The sequence below is a fragment of the Oryctolagus cuniculus genome, chromosome 10 (genome assembly GCF_964237555.1).
Source record: "Oryctolagus cuniculus chromosome 10, mOryCun1.1, whole genome shotgun sequence".
NCBI classification, from domain to species: Eukaryota; Metazoa; Chordata; class Mammalia; order Lagomorpha; family Leporidae; genus Oryctolagus; species Oryctolagus cuniculus.
The window spans coordinates 43,154,382-43,167,528 of NC_091441.1; the positions used below are offsets into that span (position 1 = coordinate 43,154,382).

General features: G+C 37.2%; 1 pseudogene; it reads left to right on the forward strand.

The window, feature by feature from the left end:
• The first annotated feature begins 738 nt into the window (after positions 1-738).
• On the forward strand, positions 739-1,745 carry LOC100350910 (lysine-rich coiled-coil protein 1-like; annotated as a pseudogene).
• Positions 1,746-13,147: the final 11,402 nt, after the last annotated feature.

A 13,147-nucleotide genomic window follows, 5' to 3' on the forward strand; every position in this document is an offset into this window, starting at 1 on the left:
AACTCCAGTGGCCTAATGAAGGAATTAGCTAGGCACGTATGGTGAGAGATCATGTTTATATATGGTGCCCAAAATTAACTTAAAAATGAATTTATAACACAAAACACTATCAAAAAGAAAGGAATATATTAAGATGTGCTGTTCTAGTAAAATAACATTTTCTACAGAAACACATAGCAAAATATGAAGCAGTTACATGCCATACCATTATAAAAACAAACTCTTCAAGGATGTGAGTTAGTTTCTCCCTTTAAACATACTTGATTTATTTTCTGCTCACAGTTATTTTGAATTATTAATTGGGTAGCACAAGTGGATTGCCTTTTAAAAGGCATGTTGGGTTTAGCAGCAGAGGTGGCAGCAGTTGTTCCAGCCCCTCCGCCACCTCCACCTCAGCTTAACCCTCTGAGGGCATTGGCGGGGAGGGGGACGGTAGTGGTAGACACCTGCCCCCACCTCAGAGAAGATGCAGCAGACTGAGTAATTGAAATGTATTTCTCACCATAGGCTGTGAAGTCCAATATCAAGTTGCTTGCATCTCGTGGAGGGCTTCTTGCTGTGTTGTCCCATAGGAAGGGAAAGTCCACACTGAATGGATGAAGAGAGAGCTTCTTACAGATACCTTCTGTAAAAGACATCTGTACAGTAGTGTCACACTTTGAATAATAACGTATCTCACTTTAAGAGGTGAATAGGAGTAAAATATTGGACAAAAGTAGACGTTATAATCTCAGTATCATGGTTGTTAGCTCTCTGGTGTTATATGGTTTCACTGTTTCCAGAAAATTCATGTTGAAAAACAGAAGCAATCAATGGATGATTATGATCAGATTTTTCCACCAAGTTCTCAGCCTGCTAAGAAAAATCTCTTTTTGTCAGGCAAAAGAAGCATTCAAAAAAGGACAAGACTGTTTTCAAGGTGAACTTGAAGATTATATTAAAGTAAAGAAAGCCAGAGACTAGAACTGAAGACTTGTTTCAGAAAGATGAGGGAGGACTACTTGGAAACCTATAGGTACAAAGAAGAGATGGATTCCAGACTCAGAAACAGGATGTTTGATCAAAGACTCCCACCTGAAACATCTAGACCTACCCAGGGTCATGCAACATTTCACAAGGCATAGAAAACCGGTTACCTCTATAGGTACCAGCTCACAACAGCAGGCTGAGACTAGACTCTGAGCTACTCTCAGAACACCAGGGACTATTTCTCACAAAAGCCAGTACCTCTGAACCTTAGTCGGCAAGAATACAATTATGGCTCATACAGTAGAATCTGGAGGTTACAAGTGTTTCTCAGAAAACAGTACCAGACCCCATCAAGCCAGTCATAAACAGACCCATCAGATAAGGACAAGGTGCCGCAAGGAAGGTGGAGAAATACCAGAGCAGGGGCTGCCAAGCATAAGAGGAAAAGGAGTCAAGAAATGAATGTAGACAAACATAAGTGCATCCTCCAAAATAAGGCAGAGGTGGACTAGATACTGGAGAGAAAAATGTAAAAACCGAAAGGAGAAAAAAAGCTGAAATGTAGCCTCTAAGAAAAAGGAACATAAGCATAGAAAAGAGAGAAAGGAACAAGGCAAAGAAAAGACAGAGGAGTAAAAGCTTTGGGACCAGTGTATCCTTGGATTTTGAAGCTGTTCAGTTGGTTTGCGGGATGTTAAATTGAAAAAAAAAATAGTTGAGGAGCTTGGTTTTATGACGTTCATGTTCAAATCACTTTTCTTATGTGAATGGGTACTTTAACTTCTAACAAAGGCCAAGTGAAGGAAGGATTTAGTACGTGTTCTCTCCAATGCAGAAATGACTTTTCCTCATTTTCCATTTTTCTTAACATATAATGTAACTTCCCTTTATGAAAGTGGCTCTGCTGTTATTCATCCAAATGCTATGATGGTAGAATTATTTTCCCTTGGGAGATCATTTATTTTAAGTTGGAGGATTAATAATTACAGAATCTACTTCTTGATTGGATTTATTTTGTTTTTGAGTTGGGTATATTTCTGTCCATTGGTTTTCTCTACAAAAGCAATTTAGGTTATTCTTCATTTGTTAGATCTACCTTGCAGCATATTTGCTAGATTGGAACATGGAAAATAAAATACATTATAATAATAGTAAGTTTAGTTTACATATAGCATTAAAAGTTTCAAAGTGTATTTCTACAAAATTGGTTTATTTTCTGGAGAATTTTACAATAAAGACTTATAATTTCTGCAAAAAAAAAAGGACGTGTTGAATTGACATGTAAATTTAAGCATGTTATGTGATGATAGAGAATTAATAGCTAGATCACAACATTTAAGTTAATTTTGTGTTGATTTAGCTGAGAACATGAAGAAGAGTAGGCAGGTTCTTTAAAATTCTTGAATCCTGAGATGAACCATAACTACAGTGTATTTGGAAGAGGCAAATGGCTAGTGATAAATTCACATATTCTTTGATATGGAAATCTTAAGAATTTTACATATAGAAATTACCATGTATGTAATTAACAGCATATAGGAAGCCACAAATCTATATTGTACCCCAGTATGTAATGGAGGAAAAATGAAAACAATCAAATGCTCTTTGTTAAAAAGTTAAGTATGCATATTGAGGGAGATCCATACAATGAAATATAATTCAGCAGTCCAGAATTGGACAGTAGAGTCATGTAAATTTTATCCATATTTAATGTTAATAAAAAAAAAACAAAATTTCAAAATAAAAGCATGGATAATTCTAATATTATAAAGATAAAAATACTAAATGCATATAATTGTTTATATATAGCAACAAAATTTCAAATGAAAGAAAAAATCCTTCCTGTTCACTTGGCCTTTGTTAGAGGTTAAAGTACCCATTCACATAAGAAAAATGAAAGAAAAAGGAAGAAAGGCTATTTTTAAAAAATTTTGTACATTTCTGTATTTCCAGCCTTAAATAACTAATACATTTGGGAGTGCTCTCCCAGAAACAATAAGAAAAATTGGCAAAATATTGAAATGATGGTTTGTAAGGTATAGAAAAGAAAGCAAATGACTGTTAATATTGAAAAAAAGGAAATAAGTTAGGTTATCCTTATAATTATCCTCCACTTAGTGACTGATACCTATTTCCAGACTTCAAAATGTGGGAGCCCAGAGCATTTTTAATGAACTTGCTGCATTGAGGAAATAAAGATATGCATTCAGGGAGGGATAGATTATTGTACTATAACACTTAAGAAGATAGAACTGCACAGAAGACAGATCAGAAAATCTACAGGGAATAAAACAGAACTGCATCACAATGAAATTGTTAAGAGCCAGTGGCAAAGTAAAATATAAACATTTTTAGAAACAGCCAAAAGTAAATCATATAATGTATATAGCACATTTTAAATAGTAGATTAACAACTACAAAAATACAACACAGAGATACGTGTAACTAAGTATCTACTAAAACTACATGCTTACATACATACTAAATTATCTGCTTAAATTACAAGGGTAATTCCATGGGAAGAAAATAGCATCATCCTGGTTTGTTCCATATTTTTACATGGAAGTTTCCCCAGGCTTCATTGATAGGGCAGATATTAACAGAAATAAGTGGTGCTACAAAACATTACTGAATCTAGAAAAAGGTAGGAGAAAGGAACAAAGAATAAACTGAATAAGTAGAAAACACGTAACAGGATTTAAATCAAAGTGTGTGTATATATATATATATATATATATGGTGTAAATATATATATGTATATATGGTGTATATATAAAAATACATATTTTATATAAAAATATATAAAATATATAATGTATATATGGTGTAAACCTTTTAATTAAATGCAGTGTCAGGTTGGACAGTAAAGCAAACCCCAGCAATAGACCAAATGATCATTTCAATAGATACAGAAAAAATATTCGACAAAATTCAACACCCATTTTGGGTAAAAAAAAAAAATTCTTAGAAAACTGCAAATGGAAGGAACTTCCTCAACCTATATCTAATACTGTTGTTAATGATGGAATACTGAATATTTTCTTCTTACGATCAGGAGCATAGTAGGGTTGTTTGTTCCCAACACTTCTATTCAACATTGAACTCAAGGTTCCAGTCCATGTAATAAAGCAGAAAATACATAAAAGGAAAATAACTGAAAAGGAAGAAAAACAGTTGTTTTATTTTCAGTAGTATTGTTATTTTTATATGTAAGAAAATCCAGTAAAATTTGAGAATGTGGGGTAAAATTGAACTTTGCCAAATATTTACAAATTCTATCTAGTTTGCTGTATGCGCAGGTTGGAACTATTTAAAAAATCAAAGTATAGTGCAAAGAGAACTAATTCATTAAAATGAATAAAACAAATGTTAGACACACACTCTTTCAAACCAAATAGCATCAAATTATCATTGGATATAAAGCATTACCCTGCAAAGCCAAGCAGTCATGAAAACACTACAATAGTCCCTGAAAATAGCCTGGGGCAACTTCCATGTAAAAAATGGAACAAACCAGGATGATGCTATTTTCTTCCCAGGGAATTATCCTTGTAATTTAAGCAGATAATTTAGTATGTATGTAAGCATGTAGTTTTAGTAGATAAAAGGGAATTTAAATATCTGTGAAGTAGGTAATTCCAAGATGGCAGAATAGGAAAAAGGCATACTGTTCTAGGCTGGAGGAAAAGAGAAAAAAAAAAAAAAAAGAAGAAGAAGAACAAGGAAGAAGGAAGAGGAGGAATAGGAGGAAGAAGAGGAGGAGGAGGAAGAGGAAGAAGAAGAAGAGGAAGAGGAGGAAGAGAGAGGAGGAAGAGGAACAGGAGGAAGAGGAGGAGGAAGAAGAAGGGGAGGAGGAGGAGGAAGAAGAAGAAGAGGAGGAAAAAGGAAGAAGAAAAGTGGAGAAATTGAACTCTCAGGGGAGAGTTGGAAGGAAGACTGTGGTGGAAATTCCGCAGGAGGAGGAAGGATGTCATGGATCTGTATGGAAGGTCAAGAGGCACAGCGGTGAGCACAGGCACAACACATGACCCAGCAGCCGAGATCTGGAGAAAGCACCAGCTTCAGAGAGCAAGGTGAGATCAGACTGCAGCAGTCTGTGCCACTGGTGATATTGCCAGAGGGAGAGCCTAGCAGACTATACTGTCTTTGAGTCCAGCCTGGAGCCCTGAAGGGAACAGGATGGCTATTCACTCAGCAAAAAGAAGAGTGGCATGTTTCTTATCCACATCCCCCCAAAAACTGCACCTGGCAACCAGCTGAGAGAGTGTGGCTGCCATTTTGGACATAAGTAGCTAGCAGTTGGCACAGGTCTTGTGCACGCACCCAGCAACAGGTGGGGAGAAGGAGCCATTTCAACATCAGTACCAGCTGCACAGACTCTTCTGTGCACCTGGCAACCAGCTGGGAGAAGCCGCAATTGTGAAATGAGTAGAGCTGCAACCAGTGGCTCTTGTGCACATGTGCGATCCAGGGATTTTACCAAAGGCAAAAAACCTTATTCCCTATTGACTTTGAGCCTGGTTGGGAGATGACGGAGGGCTAGGCACCCACATAGGACTGTGAGGAGTCCCCAAGCCTCTTAACATATCACAGGCTCCGGGGCTGAAACCGCCTAGGCGGAGCAACACAAGCAGCTGGCTTTGGGAATGTCTCAGCCTCTCTGAGGATGGGACAGGCTAGCAGGGTCGGGTGGATCCTCTACATCCTGTGACTGTGGGAGCCTTGCATGCAGAAACAGTGGGAACTCTGTAATTGCATGAGAGGGTGCAGAGTGTAGCTGGGTCTCTGGGCAATCACTGTGTATGGCTCCACATGCTCAGAGCTCCCCGATTGTGTGGAGGTGGGTCAGTGCTGTGGGATTGGTGCTCACACTGAAGACTGCACAGATCATTTTTGCAATTCATGTGGAAGTGTAGATGAATATTGCACCCACTGAGGGCTAACACCCAGGCATTTAGTCACCTTGGAAGAGAGGAAGTGAGGGTGTGATTATTCCAACAGAAGTTATCATCTTACCCACTTCCCTTTCTGTTAGCAAGAGGAAATCTACCAGACCCAAATTGGGAGTCACCCTGGATAGTTGCCCCACATTGGAGCACAGACCAGAAACCTTGGCCACACCCAGCACACACCTCTGGGTATCCACTGAAAGAGCAGACATTTCACTGCTTAGTTCAAAGATAAAAACTACCAGAGGAAAAAACCAACAAGTATTATCACAAATGCCTAAAAATAAATGCAGAAATTCAAGAAACAAGAATAAGGAAGACAATATGACTCCCCAAAGGAACGCAACAACACTTCAATATTAGAATGTGGAGATGAAGAGATTAATGAAATGCCTGAAACAGAACTCAAAAGATTAATCATAGGGTTGTTCAGAAGTAATGGAAGCAAATAAATGAAGTAAATCCATATATGACATGAATGAAAAGTTTTACCCATGTGAGATTTTAAAGAGAAATCAAAATGAAACATTAGAAATGAAGAATTCAGTATGTCAAATAAAAAATACAAAAGAAAGCTTTAATAACAGACTTAGTGAGGCAGAAGAAGAATAACTAAGCTAGAAGACAAGCCTTTGGAAAGTTTTCAGTCAGACTGAAAGAAGGAGAAGGAAAAGTAGGAGGAAGAGGAGGAGGAAGAAGAAAGGGAGAAATTATAAAAATTTAAGACAATGTTGGAGATTTATGAAATACTATCAAATGATCAACATATGGATCTGAGGAGTTCCTGAAGGTGTGAAAAGAGAATGAATTCGAAGGCCTATTTAGTGAAATAATTACAGAAAAGTTTCCCCAATTTGGAGAAAGAAAGGGACATCCAAGTACATGAGGCACATAGAACTTCTTATAGACCTGGTCAGAAAAGATCATCACTGTGACACATTGTCAAACTTTCAACAGTAAAGCATAAAGAAAAAAATCTCTAAAATGTGCATGAAAGAAACAGAATCACTTTCAGAGAATCTCCTTTACAGCTGAATTCTCATCAGAAACTACAGGTTAGGAGAGAATGTCAACACATTGTACAAATCTTTTTTTTTATTTTTTAATCTTTTTTTTTTGACAGGCAGAGTGGACAGTGAGAGAGAGACAGAGAGAAAGGTCTTCCTTTTTTCCGTTGGTTCACTTCCCAATGGCTGCTGTGGCCAGCACACTGTGGCAGGCGCACCGTGATGATCCGAAGCCAGGAGCCAGGTGCTTCCTCCTGGTCTGCCATGCAGGTGCAGGGCCCAAGCACTTGGGCCATCCTCCACTGCACTCCCGGGCCACAGCGGAGAGCTGGACTGGAAGAGGAGCAACCGGGACAGAATCCGGTGCCCCGACTGGGACTAGAACCTGGTGTGCTGACGCCGCAGGTGGAGGATTAGCCTATTGAGGCGCGGCGCTGGCCTGACATTGTACAAATCTTAAGAGAAATAAACTGTCAACTCAAAATACTGTATCCTGCAAAGCTCTCATTGATGAATGAAGGTAAAATGAAGACCATCCATAATAAACAGATATTGAAAGAATTTGTCACCACTTGTCCAGCCTTACAAAAGATGCTTAAGCATGTGCTGCACATGGAAACACAGAAAGATAGCCATCATTATGAAATAATATGAAGGCAGAAAAATCTCCCAGTAAAAGTATAAAGGAAATCCAAAGTAAACAACAGGAATATTTTATGATAAAATGGCAAGGCCAAGTTGTTACTTAATAGTCACCTTGAATATAAATGGACTAAATTCTCCAGTTAAAAGATAGACTGGCTGAATGGATTAAAAAGCAAGATCCATCTATTTGCTGCCTACAAAAAACACACCTCATCAGCAAAGACACATGCAAACTGAAAGTGAAAGAGTGGAAAAAGTTATACCATACCAATGGAAAGCAAAAATAGCAAGTGTAGACATCCTAAAGTCAGAAAAAAATGACTAACACAAAAACTGTTAAAAGTGTCAAAAGAGACAAAGAAGAGCATGGAGTAATGATTAAAGGTTCAATTTGACAGGAAGATGTGACTATAATAATTGTATATGCATACAATGACAGGGCACCTGACTATTTAAAGAATGTTGATGGATTTAAAGGGAGACATAGACTCCAATACAATAGTAATGAAGGACTTCAGCATCCCACTTTCATCAATGGACAGATCAACTAGACAAAAAATCAACAAAGAAACAGCAGAACAGTGTTAGACCAAATGGACCTAACCAATAGATACAGAGAAAGCATGTGATAAAATACCACATCCTTTCATGATGGAAACTTTAAGCAAATTGAGAATAACAGAAACATTCCTCAACACAATCAAGGCATTTTAGGACAAACCCATGGCCAGCAACCTTGTTGAATGGGGTAAAGTTAGAAGCATTTCCACTGAAATCCAGAATCAGACAAGGATGCCCACTTTCACCATCGCTAGTCAATAGAGTCCTGGAAGTTTTAGCTAGAGCTACTATGCAAGAAATAGAAATCAAAGGGATACAAATTGGGAAGGAGGAAGTCAAACTATCCCTATTTGCAGATGACATGATTCTATATATAAGGGATCAAAAGACTCCACTAAGGGACTGTTAGAATTCATAAAAGAGTTTTATAAAGTGGCAGAATTTAAAATTAACACTCAAAAGTCAATAGCCTTTTTATATACAGACAATGCCATGGTTGAAAGAACTTCGAAGATCAATCCCATTCTACAAAAAAAATCAAATATCTCAGAATAAATTTAGACAAAGATGTCAAAGATATCTACAATGAAAAATAACATAGCAAGGAATAGAAGAAGACACAAAAATGGGAAAATCATCCATGTATATGAATTAGAGGATTAAAATCATCATAATGTCCATATTACCTAAAGCAATTTACAGATTCAGTTCAATGTTGATCAAAATGCCAGTGAGATTCTTTTCATATCTAGGAAAAAAATTCATGTGGAAACACAAGAGACCCTAAATTGCAAAAGTAGTCTTATACAATAAAGACAAAGCTGGAGACATCACAATACCATATTTCAAGACATACTACTGGGCAGTTATAATCAAAACAGCCTGGTACTGGCACAAAAAATAGACATGTCTAACCATGGAACAGAATAGAAACTCTGCAACCGATTTATCTTTGACAAAGGAGATAAAATCAATCCCTGGAGCAAGGACTGTCTCTTCAACAAATGGTGCTGAGAAAACTGATTTGCCCTGTGCAGAAGTATGAAAAAGACTCCTACTTTACACCTTACACAAAAATCTACTAAAAAATGATCAGGGATCTAAATCTATGACCAGATACCATCACGTTACTAGAGGAGAACATTGGGGAAATTCGGTAAGACATTACGTTACTAGAGGAGAACATTGGGGAAATTCAGTGAGACATTGGCATAGGCAGAGAGTTCTTGGAAAAGAACAATTTTGGCAAACAAAGCCAAAATTGACAAATGTGATTACATCAAGCTGAGAAAATTCTGTACTGCAAAAGAAACACTCAGGAAAGTGAAGAAGCAACCGACAGAACAGAAGAAAATATTTGCAAGCTATGCAACTAACAAAGGATTAATACCCAGAATCAGTAAAGAGCTCAAGAAATTCAACAACAACAAAACAAACAATCCAGTTTGGGCAAATGACTTGAACAAACTTTTTAAAGACAGGAAATTCAAACAGCCAGCAGACACATTAAAAAATGCTCATAATCACTAGCCATCAGGGAAACACAATTCAAAACCACAATGAGATTTCACCTCACCCAAGTTAGAATGGCTCTCATACAGAAATCAACAAAACATATGCTGGTGAGAATATGGGGAAAAAGGAACCCTATTCCACTGTTGGTTGGAATGGAAAATGGTGTAGCTACTGTTGAAGACAATATGGAGAAACCTCAGAAATCCCAATATGGACTGACCACATGACCCAGCCATTCCACTCCTGGAAATTTACCTAAACAAAATTAAATCAGTGACATGTAACCCCATGTTTATTGCAGCTCAATTCATGATAGCTAAGATGTGGAGTCAACCCAAATGTCCATCAACTGAAGGCTAGATAAAGAATTTATGGTATATATACACTATGGAATACTACACAGCGGTAAAAAAAAGAAAGAAATCTATCTTTTCCAACAAAATGGATGCAATTAGAAACTATTATACTTAGTAAAATAAGCCAGTCCCCAAAAGACAAATACTATATGTTTTCTCTGATCTGTGGTAACGAATAGGGTACCTAAAAGGTAATGTATAGTAGTGAAATTGACATCTTGAGATCCGATGATTGTTTACAACCATTGTCTTGACTGTTGAGAACAGTGTTTTTTTCTTCACACTATTTGTTGAACTCTTAGTTTAGAGTTAATCTTATGAGTTTAAAGCAAACTGAAATAGATTTATGCACAAATTTTGTAAAAATTAAGATTTGGAATAGGAGAGGGAAGAGTCTAAGAAGGGTTGAAAGTTGAAAGGCAGAGAGATCTATCTTCTGTCTGCTAGTTTACTCCATAAATGCCTCCAATGGCTTGGGCTGAACAGGTTGAAGCCAGGTAGCTGGGACTCTATCTGGATCTCCCGTGTGCCTGGTTGGCTGGGGCCCAAGTACTTGAGCCACCATCTGCTACATTCCTGGATAGGAGGCATTATCAGGAAGCTGGATTAGAAGTGGAACTTCCTCAACTGGTACTCCAATACATAATATGGGCATCCAATTCTGTGGATTACCTGCTATACCACAATATCGTCCCTAGCCTGAAGCAGTTTTTACTATAATTTATAATATTCAGAAACTGCCCATGTTCTAGAAAGTGAATTAACTGCATCTATGCTGTTTTCTTCTATGATTTTTGGGGAGTAGATGTAAAGAGAGAACTTTCTTTTTCATCTTTTTCATACTGACAACCACTGTCTGGGTACCTAGCCACATATTTCCAATAGCCACCATCAGTGAAAGAAATTTTAAAATCTATATATGAAAACTATCTTCAAAATGTTTGTAGAAAATGTTTATTATTAAAAAATGCATGGATTTTAAAAATGCTTTGCATAAAAATAAACATCTTTTAATTACATTTTACAAGAAATTTTTAAAATACCCTATTATTTTCCAATCCCAAACAAGGAAGGGGCAGCCTTGAAGGTGAACTGTATTTCAACAGTGAGGCAAAAGCATCAATTTTCCCTTGGGCCAAGTTAATCTTCAGGAAAACAAGCCTGGGGTCATTTTAAAAGGTGTTCTCCTCAAGAGATTGCTTTTCTGGAGAACAAATGGCATCTCTGCAGAGAGAATCTGTGTAGAGTGGAAAGCCAGGACAGCTGCAGTATAGGGAAAGAGTGAAATGGCTGGTCAAAAGAGACATGGACCTGCACAAGGAATGCCATTGAAAGATCTCTTTTTTAAAAAAAGTGCATCAAAAAAAAATAAGTGCATCCATGAGAGAAAGAATCAGCAACTGTGACTCAGTCCCCAAAGAAACAGCCTTATAGCTATGGACAACTTCTATCCCTGGGCTTAACCCTGGTTCTACATAATAGTGACATTCTATGTAAGTGTAACCTTACTTTTCTTTTGTAATCTAATAAAATATTTTATATTAATAATATTTGTTTAAGTAGTTAAAATATTTTTGTGATTATAAAACAACACATATAATTCAGACTGTAACTTTTTCAAAAATTAAGTTTAGGTTATTTTTTCATGGTCAGTAAATAGTAAAATGTTGAGTAATACTCATCTGTGGGAGACATAATAATGAATTCAGCTTCTAGTGGATGAGTGAGAAGGAGGAGGGTTATGTGGGATAATACAATTTGTGTTCTGAGTAAAAGCTTAGTCAGTAGGGAACCAACTGATTTAAGGTGACTAAATCCAGAGTTCCTTTGGCAATGTTAATAGCAGTATGTCTAAAGTTGTTTTGAGAACATTTGTTTGAGAAATTTTAAGTAATTTCTAAAATTAACAAAATTTATGGGCTAGTAGTCTAACATGAACAGTGAAAATTAATGTTAGAAAATAGATTGTGAACTTGTTTCTTCCAAGATAAAACAACTATTAAATATTTTATGTTCAAGAAAGAAAATTCATACTTGGTCTACCACTTATGCATAGCTACATAAAAAGTAAAATCTATCTCATTCTAAACAAAACTTTAGGAAAGCTGTTTTTAATGAATAAGATTCATTTATCTTGTGATTCTCTTTCTACACAGAAATGTTATTTTCACTGACACTAGGAAATACCCTTCCACAATTTCTCCTACATTAAAATGCTGGAGTTCCAAATGGAAGACTGGTAGATAATACAGGAGTAATGGTGAAGAAGGGCAGGAATAATGGAACAGCAGCAAATGCAACAGATACCTAGAAGAGGTATCTCTTTTATGCCTTCCTTAGAGAGTCAAGCCCTTCCTTAGATGTCAGCTCAAAGATCTTCTTTATACTTCTCTATACTTTACTAATTTAGAATTAGACAAATCTGTATTCCTGAACCAGGGGAGCGTGGCTATATAGTGCATCAGAGCTTGGAGTAGGGGATGGAATTGGATGTGTGGGTGCACGGACTGGCTAAAAAGTAAAGTTAGCTTGTGTCAGCTCCTTGCAGAGAACTCCCGTTTCCTAGGATCTAGGTAACAATAAGTGAGGAGTGCTTGGGGGAAATCACCTTCCTGCTATGTCCACTCTGCTTGGTGCAAAGGATGCATGTCCACTAAGACTGTCTAGTTCCTGTTTTCCCACAGGTGAGGACCACCAAACCTCTCCTTTCCTCTGGGGGAGTGGGCAAAGTGTCCCAACATTTGTGGAAGGATTGCCACCTTCTCATACTCCTCCTCATCCAGAATTAGGAAGATTTTCTCCCTTCTTTGAATTTTAGGAAGAGCCTTAAGAAGTCTTTTATTCCTTTCACTTCTTTATTTCTTCTATCCCCCATTCCTCCTCCCTCCCTCCCTCCCTCCCTTCCTCTCTTCCTTCATATTTAGGATACAGGACAAACTTAAGGATCATTTTCCATATTCACCCTCTGGAAGTGGAGGTAGGAATTGAAAGAAGGGGTTTATGATGATTTTCACAGCAAAAATGTGTGTGTGTGTGTGTGTGTGTCTGTGAAGTGTTTATATTTTGCAGGTGGAGAAAGTGAAAGGAATCAAGGTGATATAGCAATGGAAAATACATATAATGTTTGAAAAGACAGAAGGGGTCT